The 14,605-nt window shown below is 42.1% G+C and overlaps 2 protein-coding genes across 4 annotated transcripts in view; one reads left to right on the forward strand and one right to left on the reverse strand.

Moving 5' to 3' along the window:
- Positions 1 to 14,605, reverse strand: part of RALGPS1 (Ral GEF with PH domain and SH3 binding motif 1) — a 624,901-nt gene that overhangs the window by 271,331 nt on the left and 338,965 nt on the right. The window lies entirely within an intron of this gene.
- ANGPTL2 (angiopoietin like 2) overlaps positions 4,552 to 14,605 on the forward strand; it is a 61,119-nt gene continuing 51,065 nt past the window's right edge. The window contains exon 1 of the mRNA XM_069082708.1: positions 4,552 to 5,215. The gene's annotated coding sequence lies outside the window, so the exon portion shown is untranslated. The remainder of the gene's footprint in view (positions 5,216 to 14,605) is intronic.

The following is a 14,605-nucleotide window of genomic DNA, read 5'->3' on the forward strand; positions in this document are numbered from 1 at the left end:
TATAGGAAAGAGGCTGAAAGAGGTCACGTTGCAACATGGAGGGCAAAAACAACCAACCCCCACTGGATTTGAAGTCACAGGGCCTTGGTTTGCATGCTGGCTCTTCTACCTATGATCTATGTGATGTTGGTCAAGTCTTTCCCCCTCCCTGAGTTTCAGCATCAGAGATTTAAAGTTGGAAGGACCTCAGAGGTCACTGAGTCTAAGCCCTTATTTTACAGATGAACAAAGTGAAGGAGAGTGAGATTAAATGATTTCCCCAAAGTCAGTCACTTGGCTAGAAAGACAGGCTGGTGCCAGATATGCAAAGAGAGCCATGTGGTTAGTAAACGGCAGGACTGGCATTTGAACTCAGGTCCTCTGACTTCAGATCCAAACCTTCCTACTGCTCCATGGTGCTTCACTCTTCTTAGCTATAAAATGAGAGAGTTGGAAAGAGGATCTCCAAGGTCCCATAATACCTTAGTGTGATGTGAAGCACGGTGTTTTTCAACATGATAGGAAAGGAATAAATGTTTTGTTAAATTGAATTAAATGTCCCTTTCAGCTCTAATTCCTACAGAGATAGAGAGTCCCTACCTAGCACTTTTCAATGTACCAGAAACTCCTTAAGCCCTGGGTAGAAAAATAATTCCACTCTAGCCAAAGCAGCAGGCCAAAAAGAATTCCTGTCTCCCAAGAGATTTTCCATTTTAATGCTTAAAACAGAAAGCCCCTGGTGGCACAGTGGATAGAATACTGGTCCTGGAGTCAATTTGACCTGAGTTCAAATCCACTCTCAGACACTTGACATTTACTAGCTGTGTGATGCTGGGCAAGTCACTTAACCCCAAATTACCTTAAAAAACAAAAACAAACAAAAAACCCAGAAAGCCCCCAAACAAGATAAAAGAGGGCTTTCAGCACTTTCTCTGGCAACAGTCTCATGTGGTTGGAAGGACAAAAATTATTTTCCCCACTTTGGAGATGAAGAAACAAACTCAGAGAGGTTAACTTGTTTTGTCGCAGCCATACAGCTAGTTAAGTGCTTAGATGGGCATCCTGGTGTGGACTTTTAAAAAAATTCCTAATCTGTACGTAAAATGTCAAGCAACATGGAGCCTAGTATTATCCCAAAGCAACTCCCAAAATAACCATGCAGATACACGTCTGACCATGTGACCCCTGTACTCAAAAACCTTCAAAGCCTCCCAATTGCATCCAAGATGAAACACAAATTCCTTAACCTGTCATTTAAGGCCTCCACAACTTGACTCCAACCTGTCTTCCCAGACTTATTTCAGATTAATCCCTTACACACTTTATACTCTAGCCCAAACTGGGCTACTTCTTCCTGAATTTGCTATTCTCTCTCCCACCTCCTTTATGAATTCATGAAGGCTCTGCCCCTGTACCTGGAAAGAACTCCCCTTCTCTGCCTCTCAGTCCTTGTCTTCCTTTAAGGTTCAGTTCAAATGCAACCTTCTCTGTGAAGTTGTCCCTCCTTCTCTCTGCTGAAAATGTCCTCTCTCACTGCAAATTTCCTAGATGTTTTATGGGGGTCTTTCCTTTGCTCCATCATAAAGCTGGTGTTACACTTCTCTATATAATCATCCTTAATCTTCCCCATAGCCTGTAAGATCCTTGAGAGTAGGGATGAGTCTTTTACTTTATTTTTTAATCTCTACATGCTCAATGGTTAGCAGTTTCTTGTAGATGGTAGATGCCTAATAAATGTTTACTGTTGAATGTAATTTGCTTGCATTTCACCTACAGTGGTGGAGAAATGTGGCTGTACTGCAAATATATTGTTGTCACATATTAGTATCGTTACATGTTTTTGTGGTTTTGTCTTTCTTGTATCCCCAAAGTGTAGTACAGTGCCTGGGAGATAATATGTGCTTGGGCAAAGTTTGTTAATTGACTGATGACTGTCTCTGATTGGGGGTAACTACTGGAGGTTTTATTCTCTTATCATTTCTAATGCCACATCCCACCATCTGTTCCCCTCATGTTCATTCCAAGGGTCTTGAGATGATACAAATAGGATTTGTTTAAAAGCCAGGAATCACCTCCACGATCACCATCACAGGGAGCAGAGATCGTTCCCTGCTGTTTTCCAGGGTCATTTGTATAATTCCCTTTTGACTATTTTGTGGAGGGATCACCGCCCCACCCCAAGCTCTTGAAGTTTGTGCAAGGGGAACCATATGCTTAAATAGATTTCTTCCAAACCAGAAAAGCTTAGAAGATGGCTTGATGATGGACCATGTGTCTGTTGACTGAGAACCAGCTGAGGATGGAGAGGTTCATCCCGAGAAGGTGAATTACCAGGGCATTATTAGTTTTTTTTGCTCTGTTAACTCATGAACATTGCATTCTCCTATTTTCTGGGCATTCAGCATAGAAAAGTGTGAAATTCTCTAACTGAAATAGGGGAAAAAATGTTCTCTTTGGGACCCAATGGTGATGCCCTATTTCTTTTTTTTTAAAGCAATCGGGGTTAAGTAACTTGCTCAAGGTTACATGGCCAGGTGTTTCTGGGTGGGTACTAAGTATCTGAGTCTGGATTTGATCCCCAGGTCATCCCAACACTGGAGCCAGTGCTCTTACTCACTGAGCCACCTGGCCTCCCCGATGCCCTATTTCTTACCTTCAAATTCCTAAGGCCATAGGATTTTTTTAAATTAAAGAGTTTTTTTTTAGTTAACAAGTATTTATTTTCTCATCCTCCAACTTTTTCTCCTCACTGGGAAAAAAGGAATAAAAAAAACCTCTGGTAACAAATACATATAATTAAACAAAACAAATCCCCACACTAGCCATGCTGAAAAATGTGAAACTCATAGGATTTACAGCTGGAAGGCACTTTAGAGGCCATCTACTCCAGCCCCCTGATTTTGCAGATCAGGAAATTAAAGCCCAGAGAGGTTAGGTGATTTTCCTAAGGTCACACAAGAATAAGTGGCAGATCCAGGATTTGAACACAGATTTTCCAACTCCAAATCCATTAACTATACATTACTATTGTACCATGCTGCCTTTCCTCCTAACTTTATCATCACTATTGAGGAATACTGACTAGCTCCCAAAATCGCTACAATACAACCCTATTCTACTGCTGGCTTCCAGCTTCTTTATTCTGGGTTACACCAAGGTAGATTGTATGGCCTGCCCCTAATTCCTTTCCTGGATACAGGGGCTACCAGTTCCCCAACTTTACTGCTCATATCACCTAATATTGTAGTTATTTGTGTCTATTATTTTTCTCCTCCAGATAATTTTGGGTCCTTGAAGCTCTGGTGGGTCCAGTCAAGCTGGAGAGACTTGGAGAATGGCCCATGGAAGACCAGTATGTTTGTCTTTCAAGGACCAGTCTAGGTAAGTGTGGGCAGAAGGCTGCAAGCAAAGGATGAACTCTTTTGACCACAGCAAGCCATGGAATCATCCAGGGTAGGGACTGCTAACCTAGGATCTGTGAACTATTTTTTGTTTACCTTTTATTTTTAACATCTTGATAGCTGTATTTCAATATAATTGATTTCCTTGATAATCCTATGTATTTAAATACATTATTCTGAGAAGGGGTCTACAGGTTTAGCCATACTGCCAAAGGGGTCTGTGATACAAGAAAAAGTTAAGAATCTTGATACCCAGGGACACGGAGGAGGTGATGATTTGCCCTGGTGGCTTTGCTGGCAGCAGGAGAACCCATGCCAATTAAATCATAAAACACTGAAGTCTCTGGATGATGGGGTCCAAAGGCAACACACCCCTACCTAGTTCAAGAGTGAGTTGTGTCTACTTCTCTGAGTCATGGTTGTAGGATAGTAACACTTTCTCCCTAATACTGGAAAGCTGTTAGGGCAAGTATTACCATCCCCATTTTTCAGGAGAGGAAACTGAGGCCTAGAGAGGTGAAGTCACACAGCTGGTAAGCAGAGTGGGAACCTGATCTCCTTACTCTCTCCTGTGACAGTTCTTACTCTTTGCATTGCTCTGAGCTGGATGACAAAGAACTAATGTTTGCAATGGTATTATTACTAAGGATCAGCTCAGACCTGGTCTCAGATTTCTAGCTTGCTCTCAAAAAGGAGAGCACCCTTGCCCAAAGTACCATTAACACAGAACCGTTGCAAAAACAGCTGGAGAAAAATGTAGCAAAATCCAAACACATTACATAAGCCAAAGGGTAAACTCTCCCCCACCCCTCCCCAACTCCTGCCCTCTACTGAACCGAGCTTATTATGAGCTTGCTGGTGAAAGCTTTGTGAGCCATTTGTCCCTTTTGCTATCCAGGAGAGAGTGTTGCTAAAGCTGCTGCCAATGATGGGGGCTGGGCTGTGGGGGGGGGGGGGGGGGCGGGGTGGGGTGTAATGCTGTCTGCCAAGAAGCTGGGGGAAGGCAGGAAAGGGAGAGGGGGAGCAGCTGGGAGCTTTAGGGGAAGGGAGGGGAGGAGGGGGAGAGGAGTGAGAGGGAGGGGAGCAAGTTAGGGGCTAGCAGGAGATGGGGGGGAGTGGTGGCTGGGATAGTGCTTTCAGTCCCAGCTGGGCCAGGAGGCGGTCTCCTGCAGGCCAGAGGCGTTGAGAAAGCTTGTAGGGAGCTGTGACATCACCCAGTTAAACTTCTGCCCAAGCCGGCAGGCTCCAGGTCTGTGGCTAAGGGGACGCCCTCAGCCCCACTCTCTGGCTCCTCTTTCTTGCATGGGTGGGTGGAGAAATGTGACTTGAACCAACCAGGAGCGGCCTGCTTGCCGCATGCTTTACCAAACGTCTTTTTTTTCCTTTCCTCCGGCATGTAAATCCTCCACAAAGGAGCTGAAGTTCAAATGAGGCTGCTTTAGCCTTGCCCCAAGGATGGATTCAAAGCCTTAGTCCAGAAGTGCTGAGTCTGGCCCCAGGGCAGCCCACCACCACCCCCCAGGCCCAGGGCATGGGGCCGACGGTTTCCAGTCCAGTGTGACACGGGACACTTCTGGGATAAAGGACGGACACCTAAGCAAGGAGACTCCAGGTTTTGGTTTTAAAAACTCCTTTCTCGGACCCTCCCCACCCTGCCTCTAGCTCCAGGATCCCTGGGTGGTTCAAAGCACTCCCTCCTGGGGCACCAAGTCTGATTCAGCATTCCGGGGAGGTCCCAGGGACCACGGGGGAAGTCCTCCCATAAGGAAACCCTTGGAGAAAAAAGCATGTGAAAAGTTTGAACTGGCATAAGCAGCCAAGCAGGAGGAACATAGGTAAGTAGCAGCAAGGGTGGCCAGAGGGGCTCGGGGCTCCTAGGATGCTCTCTGAGGCAGGGTGGGGGGCCCTGGGGATGATTTTGTTAAACTCCCCATTTGGGAACACAGCTGAGCAAGACTGACTGGGGAAGGAAGGAAGGGAGGGAAGGAGAGGGAGGGAAATATGAAACTCTTACCAGGTACAAGGAAAAGCAGTGTAGCACAACCTTAGGTGCAAAGGACTTAGAATCAGAAGGTCTGCATTCAATCTCAAACTCCCCTCCCCCCAGCTCTGATAATGACTTACTGTATTCAAGATGCTTCTCTCTAAACCTCAGTTTCCTCATTTGTAAAGTGAGGGGGTTGGACCTGATTAAGTCTAAGGTCCCTTCTAGTTCTAACATCCCATGGCTGTGTGAAAGCACTTTAGCAAAGTGAGAAAGTGGAACAAGGCCCTGAAGGAGCAAACAGTTGTCCTGAAACAAGGTGGAGAAGGTGATGCATCTCCTTTATAGTGTCAGGGGTAGGTGTGCAAAGCAAATGCTCAAGGTGTGGTGGGATAATTTCTGAAGCCTTTCTGAACCCAGGGCACATGAAAAAAACATCATGCCCAGAATCAAGCACAAGGCCTTGCACACAGTAGGTGCATAATAATTGCTCTTATGGCTTAAAATGTGAATTGACACCTGTGGGTGATTTCTAGTGTTTCCCAATAAAGCTTCAACTCTGTTTTGTCTGCTAGAGAATGTTCTGGTGCAAACTTCAGCTCCAGGTATAGAGCTGTGGCTACTGTGGAGAAGCTGGGATGTGCGTGGGGTGGAGGTTGGGGGGAGGGAGAGGCAAGGATAAAGTGGGGGTGAGGCACAAGACAAGACAAAGGCTGGAAGGAGGGCTCTGCTTATCCTCGGTATCAAACTTACTATTTTGAAAGCGAATCCCCAGACAAGCTCTGAATTCTTGCAAACAAAACCCACTTGGGAAAGCTGAGCAAACTCTTTCCACATTCTCTTCCAAGGTGATTGGCTTCAAAGAAGGGGCCACTAGTAAGGGCTTCCCTAGAATGGAGTACTCAGAGAAAACATGGAGTTTTTGCCCACTGACTCATTGGTCAAACTCTGCTGACTAAATATCTCAAGAAAGCCTAGCCCAAAGATTCTATCTGGGAAATGTCCTTGCGTCCCCATCCAGAAGCTACTGGATGTGAGCAGTAAACAGGGGAGGTCCTATCCTCTGCTCAACATGCCTGAAAATGAGACAACAGAACACACTGGAGCCAGAAAAGCTTTTGAAATCTCCCAGCGTCAGATACTATTTCAAAACAGAACATCTCCAAAGAGTTCTTCACTTTCTCTTGCAGTAAGATGAAAGGGCTAGATGTTTTCTAGAGAGGGCTAGATGTTTTCTAGAGAAGGCTAGATGTTTTCTAGAGATCCTTCAAACTCTAAATATTAGGATCAATGATTGCTAAGGCCTCTTCACCTCGAACAGTCTATGTTTGTGGTCTGGTGAAAAGTGGTGGTGGAATGGAAGCTCAGTGGTCTTAGTGCCACAAAGGACCCAGTTCAAGCCCAGCTCTGTCACTTACTGGCTTTGACATCTTGGACAAGTCACTTCCCTTTTCTAAACCTTAGTTTTGTCATCTATAGAATAGGAGTTAGACTGATTCTCTAATATCCATTTCAGTTCTAAGTCTATGATTCTATAAGGTCCCCTTCCAGTTCTAATATTTTGTGATTCTGTCCCTCCCTCTGTTTCCCCCTATCTTCTCTCTGAATCTTCTTTCTGCCATCTACAATACATTAACGTATCTCCTCTGTAAAAGGATAACCTTAACCCTAAACGTACACGAGGAGATGGAATTTGAATATTTCCCAAAGACTAAGAAGAGCTTCCATCCTCTGCCACCTCCCATCAATTCAGCATTTAGGGGGAAATAAAGGGACCCATTTTTATAAGGACTCCAAATATATTCAGTCACTTTGTTTTGGGAAGGAGCCCAATCAATGGCCACTCCCACAGAATTCCAGTAGCAAATCACAGCCAGAACACTGATTCCTAGCAGGAAGTAGTAGGTATAATTCTAAGCTCTTTTCCATCCCAAACACATCTTCTCAATGTGTGCAGCACTTCGACCCAGTGATTAGCCAACATGGCAGATAGCAACCATGTGGCAACCACTTTTCCAGTACAAAGTCTTCTCCAGAAGTTCCTCCCCAGAGCAGAACTTCATGCTTGTGATTTCCTTCAACAAATGTTAACAGAAGGCACAGAGCATCCAGCTACTAGGTACACTTTGCATCCCAGGATGTTGGGTTGGGAGGGACTTCAGAATTGCTGAATGGATTATTGCTGAATGGATCTTAGAAGAAAGAATGTTAGAAGAGACAGTATTGGAGTCTGACATAACCTTAGAATGTTGGAGATGCCTAGAGATCTAGTTTCGCCCCCTCATTTTTGCAGGTGAAGAAACGGAGTCTCTAAGGGGGAAGTGACTTGCTTGGAATCACACAGGGGATAAATGACTGAGCTTATATTTAAACCCTAGGTCATCTAACTTGTTTTAGATCAAGTTTCAAAGAAAAAAAAAGGCAGAAACATTTCCTAGGGGATCAGTTGTTGAATGTATTCCGAAGAATCCACCAAGTTCATCCATGGAAAAATCCCCAGCATACTACACCAATAGACTTCTCCAGGCATGGGCACACAATTAAAGGTTTTCAAGAAATAAGCTGCTTTGCTAGTAGCTTATTTAGGTAAGAAAAAAATTAGAAACTGCAAGAGGGACAGGGGGAGAGCCAGAGACTGTGTCATCTGGGGTAATTCTGGGAAGGGCAGTTTCAGAAAGTCTCATTATCACATTAATGCAGTGCTGTGGAAAGAGCCCTGGTTTTTCAGGCAGTGGACCTGGGCTTGAATCCCGGCTCAGCTATTTATTAGGTGCATGATCTAGGGCAAACACCTTTCTAAAGCTAGCCCTCAGTTTCCTTATTGGTAGAATGGGAATAATAACTTGTGTACTACCTATCTCACAGGGGTTATGATAGGAAAGTGCTTTATAAAGACCTATAGAAATGTGAGTTGTTAATATTAGTTTTAACAAGAGAAAAAGGGGGAAAAGAAGCAAGGGGCTGGCACAGAAAAGCAGCTTGGTGTAGTAGGAGGTGCACTAGATTTTCAGTCAAGGGACTTGGCTTCAACTCTCCAGGGTGCTACTTATTTGCCAAGAGATTCACTTTATCTGCCTTGGCGGGAGTTTCCCCTCTATAAAAGTAGGTTTTAGACTAGGTGATCTCTTAATGTCCCTCCCATCTCTAAAGCTTATGACCCCAACTTGTTTGTACCAAGTGAGCCCAAAAAGCCAGAGAAGATCTTAGGCTCATAGGATCAGAAGCTGGAAGGAATCTTAGAAACCATATAGTCTAAGGCTTTCCTTTTACAGATGAGGAAACTGAGACCCAGAGAGGGGTAGAACTTGCCAGGGTCACATAGGTGTCACATAGGAACCATTTAGCTGCAGAGAAGTCTATAATGATACTTGTGAAGTAGTCTGATAGAATGTGTATGTATGTGTATGTGTATATATAGAACTCCTGGTGTGGAAACCCCCTTCACTGATACAGATCACCAAATCATCTCTAATTTCTAGATTTAGAGAGTTGTCTGTAGGTGATGAAAGATTAAATAATTTGCCCATAGTCATTCATGTAGTATGTGTCAGAGGCAAGAACTAAAACTAAGTTTTCTGGATTCTAAGACTGGCCCTCTATCTACCATAACACTCTGCCTCTCAAGACAGAATAATCATAGCACTTAAAAGAGAATTTTTTGCTTAATTATTTTAGTTAAAAATACAAAGCACTTAATTTTAAAAGTCTATCTTAAATGAACATTTTAGAGCCCCACAAACAGTGCAGTCTTTGTTTCTCTACTAGAAATTTCTGTGTGGGGGTTCCTTCCTATTCTGTGTTGGGTGGACTGGATTCTCCCCAAAAGACTATGAAAACAGCTACCCTCATCTTTGTATCTCCCTCAGGACCTTGAACAGAGTTCTCAACACACACAACAGGTGCTTAATGCTTTTATGAGAAATGAATTAATCAATCAATCAATCAGAGCTGTCCAAAAGTATAATAAACTGCTTCATGAGGTGGTGAGCTCCCCATCAAGTCGAAACACTTATCAGAAATGTTTCAGAAGGAAAACTAGGTTAGGTACAGGTTGGACTAAATGACAATTTTTAAGTTCCTTTACAATTCTGATTCTATGAATGAATATTTAGTAGTACCACCTTGCATCTCTTAAGCAATGGAAGCCTGGTTTTCTGAAAGGACATTATGGAGACTTTAGTATGATGGAAGAAAGAGAGCTTTTGTATATATTCAGCAGAGAAAAGTAAGGTATCTTTTTTGAGAAAAAGACAATTCTGTCATTAGAACAAAATTCATTCATTTATATTCATTTATGCATTTATTCCCTAGGCACTAAAGACTACATTTTGTCCATGAGATTTGTAAACAAAGCTTCATAATTCATATCATGCCCTGCTTGAACAATAGAAAACCCCTCAGAGGCATAATTAATGACAAAATCAGACCAAATGTAACAGAAAACCAGAGATCAGGTACTGAACCATAAATTTTTTTAAGCTGAAAACTATGTCTTCACTTTCTTCATAGGAGTTGGAGCTGGTAGAAACTTAAGAGGTTATTTTGTCTAAAACCCTTATCACAGTGATGTGGAAAGTAAGGTTCACGGTGGGTAAAGGAATCGCTCTTATGAGTGATGCCCAAATGATTCCAGTTACCCCATTATCTGCTTCAGTTATGCTGCAGAGGGCCATTTTATCAGGAACACTCATTATTTCTGGCTGACCACCTTTGGTCCACAAACAAATGTTCTTCCCTAGTGAAATCAGACTTGAATTTCTGCCAAAGAGATTTATTCTTTTGTATCTTGAAGACTTCATTCTTTCATACTTCAAAAGGTCTGTTATTTTCTTGGAGTGGGCACTCTCTCTACTTATACAGATCAAAGCCCCTTCATGCCTCAGCAAACTGTTTGGCTATGACCAAAATTTCACTCCCTGGTGGCCAACCCTCTGGAGATGAGCCGCTATCTTTATTCATCCTGTTCCTCAGCTGATAGGCACACAGGCTGTCACTGGGCTTAGACTCAAAACCTGCCCATTTGAGTAGGACTTCACAGTTCTAGGAGCCGAGTCCCTCCACTCCCTACCCTCTGCAAAGAAGTATGAGAAGAGGAGATGAATAGAAACTGGTAGCTCCCTATTGATACTCCTAGGAGGGGGAAAATATTTTAAGTTAAAAGTTTCATTAAAAATATTTAACATCAATAGAAATAATTATACATAGTTAATAATCATGCACATTTATATTTATTCACTTTTTTCAATCTTAATCTCCCCCCCAACACACACACACACACATACACATACACACCTCTTATTAATCTCATTCACTTTTCTTCCTACAATTATAGATAGGGTATACTCCATTTTTCTGGTTTTCCTTTTTTGACTTGGCATTATTTCACAAAGTTCTTTCCAGATTTCTTCATTTAGCTCACACACGACCATCTTAATGGCTTTATAATATTCCATTACATGAATGCCCCATGGTTCATTTGTGCATTTGGAGGAGGGAATATCTTATGCTTCATCATTTAACACTCTCACAGGGATTCTTTAATCAACCAAGTAAGCCCCATCCTGAGCTCACAATGGGCACATGGAGAAAGGATGGAAGTTCAGATTGGCTAAAGCTCTTTCCTTCCCACTTAGAACAAAACCATCTTAGATGACATCACCAAACAACACTATTAAACCAGAAGCCTCAAACCACTCCTTAATCATTAGCTATTACACTAGTACTCAGCTGCTGCCAAGTGGGGAACTTTGGGGCAAAATGGTAAAATGTATCCCTCCATGTCTCATGCTAGCACCTCTTCTGGACCTGCTCATAACACAAAGTCCCAAATGGGGCTGGCATCATAGACAGAGGTAATGCTGTCTTTCTCCTATTTCTGGAATGTCCTCCTTTCTCCTCTTTGCTTATTCAATTTTTTTTAAATTCAATTCAGATTCATTTTTAAAAGCCTGACACAAACTCTATTAATTTCTTGAAGGTTTCTGTCATTTTCTCATTCAGTAAAGACCTCTTTGGACTTCTCATAACACTTTGTTTACACCTCCCTCCAACACTTATGATGTATTGTTATACAGAACCAAAGGAGTCTGTGTCCTATACTTCTACTAAATTATAAGCTCCATGAGTGCACAGACCACATCTTACCTATAATCTGTGCCTCTCCCAGGACTCTGTACATAGCAGGGATTTAACAAATGCCTTTGATTAAATGAGCCAATGAATGACATTCTATGGTAATGTGTGCATTGCCTAAGTTGGTCATTATTCCCAGCATCCCAAAACAGCAATGTGTATATGTCTGTGGTAAAGCAAATAGTACAGAATATATGTGTGTACATCCACATATATATCATATATGTATGTCAAATCCATATGCATATATCATAATGTCATATGTATATTGTAATTATATATACAAATGTATACTCATATGTATATAGATATAGCTACTATTATTAAAAATAATAATAACTAATGCTTATATAGCACTTACTATGTGTTAGGCACTGTGCTAAGGGCTTCACAATTGTTTTCTCATTTGATTCTCACAACAACCTGATGAGGTGGGTGCTCTTATTATCCCTGTTTTATAGTTAAGGAAGCTGAGGCACACAGAATTTAAGGGTCACAGAGCTAGTAAGTATCCAACTATCCATTGTACCACCTAGGTATGTGCACGTGCACATGCACACACACACACACTCACATGCACACACACACACACACATACACACACACTCACACACAGATATCCCCTTAGTGGCTCCAGGGGTAAGGCAAGGATGACGGGCTGAGAAATCCCTGTACAAAGGTTTGTTTGAGGGCATGGAACATCAGCTTCATCTCCACTCTTGCCCCCATGGATGCATGCTGGAGGCATGACCACATGGTTTCCTGTTTTCAGGTTACTGTCTTTCAAGGTGCACAGCTTTCCTAGCCACTATTCTATGGTCCTCTGAGATGATACTCTGTATAGAAAATCAGCCAAAGCACCCACAGACTTGTGTAGTGGCAGGAACCTGTAAAATTATTGGGTCTACTCCCTCATTTTGCATTTAAGGAAATGGGGCCTTGGCAGAGAAGTGACCTCTCCAAAGCCCCACACCTCATCATTATTGGCAGACCTGAGACTTTACTCTAGGTCTCAGAGTTCTAGTACAATGCTCTCCCTCTACATTACATCTGAAATTCAAGGCTCAGGGACATGTCAGGGAGGTAACACAGTGGAAACAGCATTGGCTTTAGAGTCAGAAGCCATAGTTTTCTGTTTCCAGTGTCCTCACTTACCAGTTCTGTAGTCACAGACAAATCACTGCCCTCTCTGAATTTCAGTTTCCTTACTTGCAAAGCAAGGATGATACTCCCTGCATTATAAGCCCTCACAGGGTTGCTTTAAGAAATGCCTTTATAGTATAACTTTGAAAGAATTAATTTAAAATGTCATCAATTCCTTATTTATTAATTTAATTAAAACGAATTTTTTTACTTACAAAAAAAGAAATGCCTTGGGGCGGCCAGGTGGCTCAGCGAGTAAGAGCACCGGCTCCTGTGTCAGGATGACCTGGATCAAATCCGGGCTCAGATACTCAGCACCACACCCAGAAATAACTGGCTGTGTAACCTTGAGCAAGTTACTTAACCCCAATTGCTTTAAAAAAAAAAAAAGAAATGCCTTTGTGAATTGTAGAAGGCTATCAAAATGTGTCATTATATAAGTTCTCAAGAAAAGAAAGTGAAATCAGAAAGCAACTCCTTACATTACTGTCTCAATTATGTTCCCAAACAGTCCTGACAATACCCTTAGTTCAAATTCGTAGCAAGCTATGACCCCCAGATATTTTTTTTTGTATTGAATCCTAGTAACTTTCTCACCATCCTATCAGTTTGGGAGACCTCCACCTTGCACTGGACCCAATGACAAAATGATGTACTGTTTTGGAAGACCCTTTGCCAATTTTATACAACCAATCTCCACTGCTGATCTCCAGGTTCTCACAACAGTGTTAACCCTTACTGTTCATGCACCATTAACACCATTACTGGATCATGAGGTTAAGAGATGGAAGGGACCTTATAGATCACTGAATCCAATTTCCTTATTCCTGGGCCCAGAGGTTAAGTGACTTGTGCAAAGTTGCACAACTAGAAAGTAGAAGAGCCAGGATTTGAACTTGGGTCCTTCATCCAGTGATCTTTCCACTACACAATAAAAAGCCAAGTAAAATAATTAGTGAATTATATTTTTAAAATACATGGAGAAGGAAATGGCAAACCACTCCATTATCTCTGCCAAGAAAATCCCAAATGGGGTCACAAAGAATTAGACATGACTGAACAACAACAACAATCTTAAAAGTATATGGAATATACTCATCAGGGGTGCCTCCTTTTTTTCTACCCTGTGACCCAAAGTCATATCTTATTTACTGCTTTTCCTGCAACAGCCTATGAAGTGGGTAGCATTAGAATTGATACACCCATTTTAAAAATGAACAAGCTAAAGCTCAGAGAAGTGAAATCAATTAATTGACAAACATTAATCAAGCACCTATTGCATGCTAGGTACTGCACTAAAGAAGCAAAAAGAGGTAAAAGACAATCCTTGCCCTCTCAACCCTCAAGAAGCTTACAATTTAATGGGGAGATAATATGCAAACAAATACATATATATATATGTATACACACACACACACACACAAAACAAGCCACATACCAGATAAAACAGGAAGAAAGATTAACAGAAGGAAGTCCTTAGAATTAAGAAGTGTTGCAGAAGGCTTCCTATAGAAGGTAAGATTTTAGTTGGGACTTAAAGGAAGCCAAGGAAGACATCAAGAAGAGTAGAAGGAATGACTTAACCAAGGTCACACAGTGAATAGGTGATAATGCTAGGGTTACATATTTTATGTTTTCATCCTCTCACTACCCCATTCTGCCAGTTCCTTGGATCAAATACTACCCAGGAGCCTCTTTTCTCTCTGATAAGCCAATGCAAAGCATTTTCCTATGTTCTTACAAATATGGAATCATAGGATCAAAAATTTGGAGTTGAAAGTGACATCAGAAATAATTTTACAAATGAGGACATTGAAGCTTAGAGAGAGGAAACAATTTGTCCAGGGTATCACAAAACTGGCAAGCCTCTGAGTCGAGATTTTAACCTAGATCTCCCTGGCTGCCAAGTCTATCACTCTGCTCTCCATATCACATTGTCAACTGTGGCTGATCCTCCAGTAGGTTA

This window comes from Petaurus breviceps, unplaced genomic scaffold (genome assembly GCF_028583685.1).
Source record: "Petaurus breviceps papuanus isolate PSGF00001 unplaced genomic scaffold, PetGlider_PUasm1.0 171, whole genome shotgun sequence".
Lineage (NCBI taxonomy): Eukaryota > Metazoa > Chordata > Mammalia > Diprotodontia > Petauridae > Petaurus > Petaurus breviceps.